This window comes from Bos mutus, chromosome 11 (genome assembly GCF_027580195.1).
Source record: "Bos mutus isolate GX-2022 chromosome 11, NWIPB_WYAK_1.1, whole genome shotgun sequence".
NCBI classification, from domain to species: domain Eukaryota; kingdom Metazoa; phylum Chordata; class Mammalia; order Artiodactyla; family Bovidae; genus Bos; species Bos mutus.
The window spans coordinates 42919656-42932193 of NC_091627.1; positions in this window are offsets into that span (position 1 = coordinate 42919656).

The window sequence follows — 12538 nt, forward strand, 5'->3', positions numbered from 1 at the left end:
CTGTGGCCACTGCTGAGTTTTCCAAATTTGCTGGCATATTGAATGCAGCACTTTCACAGCATCATCTTTCAGGATTTGAATTCCATCACCTCCACTAGATTTGTTCATAGTGATGCTTCATAAGGCCCACTTGACTTTGCATTCCAGGATGTCTGGCTCTAGGTGAGTGATCACACTATGGTGGGTCATTATCTAGCTCATATTCAATATTCTCCATTTATGTCATAAATGTCTTTTTGCAGCTTGTTTAAATCAGGATCCAAACAAGATCCACACATTGTATTTGTTGGGTTTTTTAAAGGTTTTTTAAACTGTAATTGTCTGCCCTCTCATACTTTCCCCAGACCTAATGTTTGTTGAAAAAACTGGGTCATCTGTACTTTTTGAATTTCCCGAATTCTACCTTCAGATTGTATCCTGCTGGTTGGTGTCCCTTAACATATTTCTCCATCCCATCGGGAGTGGATCTCTACCTGGGTCTTGGAGATCTTTTCTGTATAGTTCTTCTGTGTATTCTTGCCACCTCTTCTTAATATCTTCTGCTTCTGTTAGGGCCATACCATTTCTGTCCTTTATTGTGCTCATCTTTGCATGAAATGTTCCCTTGGTATCTCTAATTTTCTTGAAGAGATTTAGTTAAAGCTGAATAAAGCTCTTAGAAAATCAATAGATAGGAGATGGCCATATATCCCTATTTGCCCAAGACACACCTGGTTTTCAGCTCTTAAGGAGGCTCTCTCTTGCTCTCCAGATACCTGTGTCACTAACTTGATAATGGGCATGTCAGGCTGACACCTCCTAAACCCACTGATGGACATTAGGATCACCTTAACGTGAGACAGAGTATCCTCCTCCTGATGCCACAGGAAGTTCTCAGCACTGCCTATGAAATATCCTTGCCTCCCTCACAAAAAAGAAAACTTGAATCTAATCAAGTCTCTCAGTCAGGGTTTCTCAAAATTCACACTTGGGGACACATAATTTCTTGTGTGTATAGGATGTTTAGCAGCTTCTCTGGCCTCTACTCACTAGATGCAAATAGCATCATCACCTGGTTGTGACAATCAATGTGCCTCTACACTTTGCCAAATGGAGGGGAGGAAGGAGGTGGCGATCTCTTCCAGGTGAGAACCATGGCTGTACATCTAAGTACCAACTTCCAGGAAATGGGATGGAGAAATATGTTAAGGGACACCAACCAGCAGGATACAACCTGAAGGTAGAATTCGGGAAATTCGAAAAGTACAGATGACCCAGTTTTTTCAACAAACATTAGGTCTGGGGAAAGTATGGGAGGGCAGACAATTACAGTTTAAAAAACCTTTCTAAAAAAATCAACAAATACAATGTGTGGATCTTGTTTGGATCCTGATTTAAACAAGCTGCAAAAAGACATTTATGACATAAATGGAGAATATTGAATATGAGCTAGATAATATCCGCCTGCCAATGCAGGAGATGTAAGAGATACAGGTTCGATGGCTTGGAGTAGGAAATGGCAACACACTCCAATATTCTTGCCTGGAAAATTCCATGGGCAGAGGAACCTGGTGGGCTACAGTCCATGGGGTCGCAGAGTCGGATGTGACTGAGCATACACACAAGCATTATGGCACTAAGAGATGTTTATTTTGTGGGTGTGATAATGGTACTGTGGTTGTCTTATTTTTAAAAGATTTCTGTTACAGATACACACGGCTGTATTAACAGATCAAATGACATAATGTCTGATTGCAAAGGAGGATGTTGTGGATCAGATCAAACGAAAATGTCAGACCACTACTGGTTACTGCAATGGTTAACTAATGGGTACCTGTGTATTCATTAAACTTGCTTCTCTACTTTTGTGTATGTTTGAAACTTTCCATCTTATTGGGTTGACCAAAGAGTTCATGCAGGTTTTTGAAAAACCTGCACGAACTCTTTGGCCAACCCAGTAAAAACTTAAAGAAAGTCCAAGAAAGGAATAAAGCATGGCTTATTAGTTACGACTGGTTAACTAATGGGTACCTGTGTATTCATTAAACTTGCTTCTCTACTTTTGTGTATGTTTGAAACTTTCCATCTTATTGGGCTGACCAAAGAGTTCATGCAGGTTTTTGAAAAACCTGCACGAACTCTTTGGCCAACCCAGTAAAAACTTAAAGAAAGCCCAAGAAAGGAATAAAATATGGCTTACTAGGAGACACATGGTCTGGGAGTCCAGAACTTGGGGTTTTATTCCAGTTCCTCATTAAGCAGTCTGGTCATTTTAGTGGGAGAGTCACTTCTCTGGTCTATAGAATACAGGTCTTGAGTTAATAAGAGGTTTTCAGAGATTCCACAGCATGCCTTGAAAAGTGAGTTGAACAGCACCCCCGAGACCAGAGTCTGAATTTGTAGTGGAGACCCTGGTGGTGTTCTGGCCCAAGGCTCCCAGATTCCCTCCTCAGCCCCTCAACTAGTTTAGAAGTAGCAAGATCATGTGCTAGAACATTCTGAATTAGAAAGCGCCTGCTGAAAAAGGCTTGCGTCAAACCCCTCTTTGAGCGGCTGGGGCTGCAGTGTGAGTAACTTGTCAGGAAAGTGTGAATTACAAGTCAGTATTACAAAAGTGTTTATTTTCAGCCTTTCCAAAAAACAGTGAGAAAGAGGAAGGCATGCATAATAAAGCAGCTGGGCATCTGAGGCTAAAGTTGGCTCTTTCTTCTCCCTCCCTCCCAGCCTCCCACCTAGCTCTTTCCTGTGACCCTGAGGGCAGCGAAGTGGAAGAGGGTAGGTGGAGAAGCAGGGAGGAAGGAGGTCCAGCCACTCACAGTAGGGGTGCAGAGGGCAGGGTGACAAAGGAACAACTCAAGTCCCAGTCTTCCATCCCCCTGCCGAGCCCTCCTGTCTCAAAGGAAATGATTAATGAGGGACTGACCGCCAAATGCCACAAAGGAAGACCTTTAGAGAAAGTTCTCTGAAACATCCCTGAAAATAGCCTCCAAAAGACCTCTGCCCTTGCTTTGAAGAAGACAGAAAACATGCCTTGCCACCATGGGTAGAGCCACAGTGAAAGGAAGCTAGGAGTTTGCACTGATTCCCTCCCCCGTACTCTCTCCCCTGGACCTGAACTGAAATGTCAGCTTCCCTCCCTCAACCTACCAGAAAGGCCCCGCAGTGGTCTTCGGCCCCCAGAGTGACCCTTCGCAGAGGCAAACCTACCCAAGCCACTCATGCTCCTCTTTAAGCTGTTTTCACATACTTCATCTCTGTGGGCTTAAAATCCAGCGTCTAGGACCTCCAGCAGAGGCAGTGAGTGCTAGAGATTTAAAAGCACCCGCAGAAATCACAGGAGCCATAGAAGTCCCTGGATAAACCTAGAATTAATGTATGCATGTTTATAACATACATAAGCTGGCCTAGGTGCGGAACAAAGGAATCCTGCCCAGACATGGGGTTCTCGGCTTTAGGCCTGGTCCTAATGGCCTTTCAGGCCCTGCACCTTTCCAGTCTCCCCAGATCTCTTTGGTTACTGAACAGCAGCCTCCTGCCCTGCAGAGAGTTATGTGGGAAGGACCCCCCAGTCTGAGAGGGTGCAGGGGATGGAGTGGCATCAGGAGGGAACAGAGGGTTTATTCCTAAACTGTTGTCCACATGTACCACCAATCAAAGCAGTCCAGAGGACGAGACAAACAAGGACCCGAAGGGAGGAGAGAGCCCCGGGAAGCCAGTAGGTGAGCCAGATCCATTCTGGAGATGAAGCACAACCCCTGAGGGAGCTTCACAAACAAATGCTCAATTACATCAGCAGCATAGGAATAAATTCTCCTAAGAAAATACTTAAGCTAGTTCAGATTAAGCTACTGCATTGGTTGGCTGCGTGCTCAGTCAGTTGGTCATGTTCAACTCTTTGCAACCCATGGGCTGTAGCCTGCCAGGCTCCTCTTTCCATGGGATTTTCCAGGTAAGAATGCTGGAGTGGATTGCCAGTTCCTACTTCAGGGGATTTTCCTGACCCAGGGACTGAGCCTGCGTCTTTTGCATCTCCTGCATTGGCAGATGGATTTTTTACCACTAAGCCACCTGGGAAGCCCACTGCCTTAGTTAGGATGTATTTAATTGTATCAGAATGCCTGCCTAACAGTGGGTTAAGCAATAAAGGCATTTAAATATCTCAGGCCACAAGAAGTTTGAAGAAGAAAAATATCTGCTTTAAAACACCGAGATGTCTGTATGCCAGAATGAACTCCACCATTTTCCAAGTCTCTGCCTCATGGTCATAAGAGGGTTGCCATGGCTCCAAGCATCACATTTTCAAACAACACCACTCTAAGACAGAAAGGAAGTGCAAAGGCAGACTCTTTGTCCACTACATTTTCTCTTTGTTATTAGAGAAAAAAGTACTGGTAGAAGTCACCAGCAGACTAGGTAGCATGCCTACCACTAAATAAATCACAGGGAAAGAGAACTGGTCTAAGTGTACTTGACTTAGATCAGCCATGTCTGGACCTGCCTTCCCTGAGTACAGTGTTGCCCTTTAATACTTGAACAAAATTTGAATTATTAGCATGAAAGAATGGAAGAGGGTAGGAAATGACCACCACCGGTGTCTACCACAACTAAAGTTCCCTTTGACCCCTCAGCCTCTTCCTACACTCTGGGCAGTCTACTATTATCATTTGGACTGTAGCCTATCAGGCTCCTCGGTCCATGGGTTTTTCCAGGCAAGAATACTGGAGTGGGTTGCCATTTCCTTCTCCGAGATCTTCCTGACCCAGGGATTGAACCCAGGTCTCCTGCATTGTAGGCAGACACTTTACCATCTGAGCCACCAGGAAAGTCCATTCCAGACCTTATGCATGTGTATATACATATACACCATACACCATAATAAACAGTAGACTTAAGAGCATTTAATAGATTTATCATAGTGTGTGTGTGTGTGTGTGAGAGAGAGAGAGAGAGAGAGAGAGATAAACACACCATCCACTCCAAGTATCTTTCTGCAATCTGCTTCACCATTCAAGGATACATCTCAGTGATCCATCCATACCAATATTTATTGATCTCTTCCATCCTTGTGACTGCTGCACCATGTTCCCTAGAGTGGATGTGTCACCATTCATTTAGATACTTCCCCGTTGAGAGCCTCTTGGTTATTTTTAGAGCAGCTTCTACTCACTTCTGTGCACACAGGCACTGGGTGTTCTCCATTTGACCGTCCAGCCCCTTTCTCTACTCTGTGTTCAGATTGCTGACTGCTATAAATACATGAGCTGGCTCTCCTGCTCTCTGGCATCTGGTTGGGTGAAACTTATGTGAGTGGCCCAAAATGAGCAGGTACAAGAGAGAGGAGTTGGGGTGTTTATTCCCCTCAGTCATTTCAGTATTTGTGGTTCAGTATTTGTGGCGCAGTATAGGCTTAGTGGCTCCATGGCATGTGGAGCATTCCCGGACCAGGGATCGAACCCATATTCCCTGCATTGGCAGGCAGATTCTTATCCACTGAACCACCAGGGAAGTCCAGGCATCTTTAATTGGTTGTTTCCAAACGAGAGAAAGTATTCCTGGTTCTCATAGTGCAGGACCAGGAAAACGTCAATCTATAGGAACACCCCCTCCCCCCAACCCCGCCAGCCCCAGGACCAGGATAAGAGCTCAAAGGCTCCCTCTCACAACTCTGGGCTCTCCAGTACTTCACCTCATGCCTTCTCTTAAACGCAACACCAAGTTCTCTACTTTAGACCCTAGATGAATTTAGCAACCAGTTAACACGTTTCCAGAGCTTCAGCACAGCAGCTAAGAATATAGGCTGTGAAGGTAGATTATTCGAGGTTCAAATTCTGACTCCACCACTCACCAGCTGAGAGGCCGCTTGACAGCTCTTTAACTGTTCTGTGCCTCCGTTTTCTCACTGGAAGATTGAAATAACCCTATTACTTGTCTCATAGAGTTGTTTTAAAGATCACATAGTGATAGTTCAGTCATGTCCAACTCTTTGGGACCCCACAGACTGTTGCCTACCAGGCTTCTTTGTCCGTGAAATTCTCCAGGCAAGAATACTGGAGCGGGTTGCTATTTCCTTCTTCAGAAAGATCACATACAATCTATCTAAAAATACAACTAAAACATCTCAGCACAGAACCTAGTCTAGAGAGAGCCTCCATGCAAGGTTATAGATAAGGCTTGCTTGACACAATACGTGTTGCTGTAGGAGGGGAAAGAAGTCATGGCCTTATCCCCTGGTAAAGAATCTGCCTGCAATGCAGGGGACCCGGGTTCAATCCCTGGGTCGGGAAGATCCCCTAGAGTAGGAAATGGCAACCCACTCCAGTATTCTTCCCTGAAGAGTTCCATGGACAGAGGAGTCTGGTGGGCTATAGTCCATGGGATACCTTCAAGGAGCCTACTTCCCCAGTGGTCCAGTGGTTGAGAATATACCTTTCAATGCAGGGCACAAGGGTTCATTCTCAAGTCTGGGAACTAGGATCCCACATACCATGGGGCCGCAACTAAGACCTGATGCAAGCAGAAATAAATAATTCATCAAGTTTAAAAAATAAAAAAGTGTGCAATTCAGTGGGCTTTTAAAGTTTTTTAAATAAAAATAAAATATATCTAAAAGATCTCAACAAGAGCCTAGTCCAGAGACAGCCCTCCACATGGTAATAGATATGATTCACTCAACACTATATATATTTCTGTAGCAGGGAAAAGAAGCCATGGCCCTAGCCTCAAGGAGCCTGAAATCTACTTTGTAAGACATGAAGAGCCTTCTTATAATCATGGACAACACAGATGACCCCATGTTCAAAGAGCAGATTGCCTGGTATAAGTTCCAGCGCAACAGTAGTCTGGTGATCCTTTCACATATTTCACTTTTCACATTGCCTAACAGGTTCTTGACTAGACAGACCTTTGTTGGAGAAAGATGAGCACCGAAGAATTGATGCTTTTGAACTGTGGTGTTGGAGAAGACTCTTGAGAGTCCCTTAGACTGCAAGGAGATCCAACCAGTCCATCCTAAAGGAGATTGGTCCTGGGTGTTCATTGGAAGGAATGATGCTGAAGCTGAAACTCCAATACTTTGGCCACCTCATGCGAAGAGTTAACTCATTGGAAAAGACTCTGATGCTGGGAGGGATTGGGGGCAGGAGGAGAAGGGGACGACAGAGGATGAGATGGCTGGATGGCATCACCAACTCAATGGACGTGAGTTTGAGTGAACTCCGGGAGTTGGTGATGGACAGGGAGGCCTGGCGTGCTGTGATTCATGGGGTCGCAAAGAGTCGGATACAACTGAGCGACTGAACTGAACTGACTGGACTGAACAGGTTCTTGAGGTTAAATGCCAAGCACTGTTGTTCTTGTTATGCCCAGTGTTTGCACACAGTAGGCATTCAAACACGATTTTGTCTAAATACCCAAGGAACGTTTGGATAGCATATCAGAACAAGCACTTCTTTCCAAATTACTTTGAAACTGAAGCGTTGTTTATTCTCATAACAACCTTGTGAGGTCGTTAATACTATGAGCACCTGCATTTTCCAAAATAAGGAAAGGAGGGATCAAAAAAAGTAAAAAATTAGCATCTTGTTCAAGTCATACCGTCACTTTACTGTGGAGCTTGTCTGGGACCCTAGGTCCTTGACCATAAACGTGGAGCCTCATCCTCTACAGACCACAAAAGTCCATCAGCTGAAGAAGTATACCTTCTGGCAAGTGTCTTCTTCTGGCTTCCGCTGCGCTCTCTCTTTTTTAAACTTCCTCTTTGCTCTCTCTAGCTGAGACAGCTGGCTCCAGTTTTGTTTTGTTTTTTTTCCTTTAGCCAAAGGGAATCCAATTCATTAGGATTTCTTTTCAGGGAGGCAGAGACTCTCCTGTTTATCCAAGCTTCTATCAGACATGTAAATGCATAATATAGTCATTAAACTCTGAAATTTATGGCACAGTCATAACCACACACAGCTATTAGAAAGTTCATTACCTCCAGTGGGAGATATCACCATGCTTGCTACTCTCTCCTCTTCGCAAGGCCAGAGAAAGTAAGCTCATTGGTTACGGGAAATCTTTGTTTTGTCAAGGAATCCTCCTAAAAGCAGTTATATTACTGATAAATCCTACTTTATTTGTAATGCATTGAAAGGCAGTGTTTAAAAAAAAAACTTTTATAAAAAAAAAAATTGCCCTTTGAGAAAAAAACTCAAACAATACTAAAATGTGTAAAGTAAAAAGTGAAAATTCTCAAGAGAATGAGAACATAAACCACAACCTGAGAGAAAATATTTTCAAAAGACACATCTAATAGAGGGCTGATATCCAAAATATACAAAGAACTCTTACAATTCAACAATAAGAAAATGAACAACCTGATTAAACAATGGGCCAAAGACCTGAACAGACACCTCATCAAAGATTTGTAGATGGAAAATAAGCATATTAAAAGATGCTCAACATCATATGTCAATAGGGAATTGCAGATTAAAGCAGCAATGAATACCACTGCATACCTATTAGAATGTGCGTGTGTGTGTACTTAGGCACTCAGTCATGTCAGAGTCTTTGTGGCCAAGTGGACTGTAGCCTGCCAGGCTCCTCTGTCTTTGAGATTCTCAGGACAAGAATACTTGGAGAAATCATTCCCTTCTCCAGGGGATCTTCCTGACCCAAGGATTGAACCCACATCTCCCCCATTGCAGGCAAATTCTTTACCATCTGAGCCACCAGAGAAGCCCCACCGGGGCACAAATTCAAATTGCTAACAGCGCCCAGGGATCTGGAGCAACATGAACTCTCATTCATTGCTGGTAGGAATGTAAAATGGTATAGCCACTTCAGAAGACAGCTTGTGAGTTTCTTACAAAGTTATATTCTCACCATATGATCCTGCAATTTCATCCCTTGATATTTATCCAAATGAGTTAAAAACTTATGTCCACACAAAACCCTGTACACTGATGTTTATAGCAGCTTTTTCATAATTGCCAACACTTGGAAGCAACCAAGATGCCCTTCAACAGGTGAACAGATAAATAAACTGTAGTACATCCAGACAATGGAATATTAATTAGTACTGAAAAGAAGTTAGCTATCAAGCCATGAAAAGACACAGATGAACTTTTAATGCATTTTACTAAGTGAAAGAAGCCAATCAGGAAAGGCTACCTACTGTGATTCCAACTATATGACATTCTGAAGAAAGGTAAAGCTACGAAGGTAGTAAAAAGATCAGTGGTTGTCAGGGGTTGTGAAGAGGGAAGGATGAATAGAGAGCCCTGAGGATTTTCAGGGCAGTGAATATACTCTGCATGATACTGTAATGCTAGGTACCTATCATTATACACTTGTCAAAACCCTTAGAATGTACAACACCAAGAGTAAACCCTAATGTCAACTATGAGCTCTGGTTGGTAATAATGTGTCATTAATTGTAACAAATGTACCTCTCTGGTGGGAGATGTTGATGGTGAGAGAGCCTAGAGATATGGGGGAGGGAATGGATAAGCAGTATCTGCATCTCCCCCTCAGTTTTGCTATTCATTTAGTTCAGTTCGGTTCATTCACTTAGTCATGTCTGGCTCTTTGCGACCCCATAGACTGTAGCACACCAGGCTTCCCTGTCCATCACCAGAGCTTGCTCAAACTCATGTTCATCGAGTCGGTAATGCCATCCAACCACCTCATCTTCTGTCATCCCCTCCTCCTCCTGTCTTCCTGCTATTCATTTAAAACTGCTCTAAAAATAAAGTATTTTTTAAAGTGGCTATGCCCCCAATCACACTCCCTATGTGTAATTGTTATTAAATGTTTAATGTATTTACTTCCAGTCTTTCTTCTCATGCATACATAATGTGTGTATGCAAATTTTTTAAAGGTCAGCAAAAGCTACATGAAAATGATTATATCAGTGTCTCCTTATAAGGGTGGAAATACTTAAAAGTATACAGTTGTTCAAATAAGGAATACAGTTGTCCCTCAGTATCCACAGGGTATTGGTTCCAGGACTCTCCCCCACACCCCCTGACCCCCAACTCCCCTACCAAGACACTAAAATCCATGGATGCTCAAGTGCCCCTTGTAAAACTGTATGATATTTCCCTATAACCTACGCGTATCCTCCTGTATACTTTAAGTCATTCCTGGATTACCCGTACTACCTATTATAATGCAAATACTATATAAATAGCTGTAAATACAATGTGAGCTTCCCAGGTGGTAAAAATCTGCCTGCCAATGCAGGAGACTCAAGAGACTCCTGCTCGATCCCTGGGTGGGGAAGATACCCTGGAGAAGGAAATAGCAACACACTCAATATTCTTGCCTGGAAAAGTCCATGGACAGAGGAGCCTGGCATGCTACAGTCCATGGAGTCGCAGAGTCAGACACATCTAAGCGGCCAAGCATAGTGTAAATCTATGTAAACCGTTACTGATGTGTGGCAAATTCAAGTTTTACTTTTTGGAACGTTCTGCAATTAAAATATATATATATTTTTTTTTTTGACCCATATAGTTGGTTGAATCCATATATGCAGAACCCACAGGTATGAAGGGCTGACTCTAGTTGAGTAAACTATGACTTACTGCCAACTGAGCCCTGTACAGTGGAAAACTCTGGAGACCACAAGGTAGTTAGAATAGGGTAGTAGTTATAATAGAGTCAAACAGAACTGGATTTAAATTCCCATCTTGCTATTAAATACATACCTTAATTTTCATCTGTACCATAAAAATATTAGTGCTCCCCTGAAGGTTGTTGGTATAGATTAACTTAAAAGTGAGACTGCTTATGAAGTCCTCAGCAACACGCCTGGCACCTCAGTGTTGCATCGGCCACAGTTCCTCCTTGAGGGTAGACCCTTATCTCAGTAATCCTTGCTCCCCAGCAGTTTAACTCCATGCCTGACACAAAGTAAGCAGTAAAATAAATACTGGCTGAGTTGAACTAGAGTAGAATATTGTAAATTTTTTAAATCAATATTTAGGGACTTCCTTGCTATCCCTGGGTCAGAAAGATTCCCTGGAGAAGGGAAAGGCCACCCACTCAAGTATTCTTTCCTGGAGAATTCCATGGACAGAGTAGCCTGACAGGCTACAGCCCACAGGGTCACAGAGTCAGACATGACTGAGCGACTAACAACATTGGTAGCCCAGTGGCTAAGACTTCACCCTCCCAATGCAGAGCCCTGGGTTTGATCCCTGGTCAGGGAACTAAATCCCATATGCCACAACTAAAAGCTCACATTTTACAACTAAAGATCCAGAGTGCCAAAACTAAGACCCAACTCAGCCAAATAAAAAAATTTTTAATTAATAAAATAAAATCAATATTTAGAGACAAGCTGTGGGATTTGGGATTTCAAGGAAGACTATATTTAATAGAGAAAATGAAAGGCAGACATGAAGTTGGATGATATAGGGAAGTCGAGGTCAGGGAAGCCACCACTATCCTGCATGATGTGGCAGGACCATCACAGGTAACCTCAGGTCCTGCAGCACCTAGGAAGTGACTCCCAAGGGGCTGCCAGGACCTGCGGCCCAGACCTCCCGCCTCCCCCAGTAATGAGCTCACCTCTGTGCTGCTGTCACAGCTGTCAGTTGACTCACTGAGAGAGAGAGAAAGAGAGCCCAAACCTGGGCAAAGAAATGCAGAAAAGTAAATTCTGATAGGGGAGGAGGGAAGACGCTCATGACTCATCCTGCGGAATACTGCAGGGGCATTTTTTTAAAACTAAGAATTTTAGGGGTTTTTTAAAAAATAATTTTATTTATTTGGTTTTGGCTGTGCTGAGCCTTCATTGCCATGAGGGCTTTCATCCAGTTGCAGCCAGTGGGAGCTACTCTCTCGTTGCAGTGCATAGGCTTCTCACTGCTGCAGCTCCTCTTGTTGTGAAGCATGGGCTCTAGGGTACGCAGGCTTCAGTAGCTGCGGCTGGCTCCCAGGCTCTAGAGCACAGGCTCAGTAGTTGTGGTTCACGGGCTTAGTTGCTCCGAGGCACATGGGATCTTCCTGAATCAGGGATCAAACCTGTGTCTCCTGCACTGGCAGGCAGATTCTCTACTGCTGAGCCACCAGGAAAGCCCCAACAACTTTAGTTTCATATGACAAACAATATTGCCCATTGCAGAGAAGTCATCCATAATCTCACCAGTCAGACAAAAGCCCTATTATAACCATGGTCTTATTTTCTCATGGATCTTTTCCTATACCTGCATGCATGTGTCATACATGTCTCAGATATGTAACATATTACATGTGTGTATGTGTTTTCCATATATTACACCCTTTTATCATGTCAATAGACAATATCCGTGACATTGTTAATGGCAGAATAGAATTCCAGTGTCTGGCTAAACCATACTTTATGGAACCCATCATCAGTTGTCAGACATTTGGGTCATTTCCAAAATCTTGCTCTCCTAAACAGTGCTGCCAGGAACTTAGAGCCGTGCAGTGACTGTCTGATCCTCTCTCACAGAGGGTAAAAGAGAATGACAGGCTGCTGAATTGACTTCAAGCCCAAACCATCTTCCCGTCTCTCCATCCCACCCCCATGATTCCTGGTCCTTTGGAG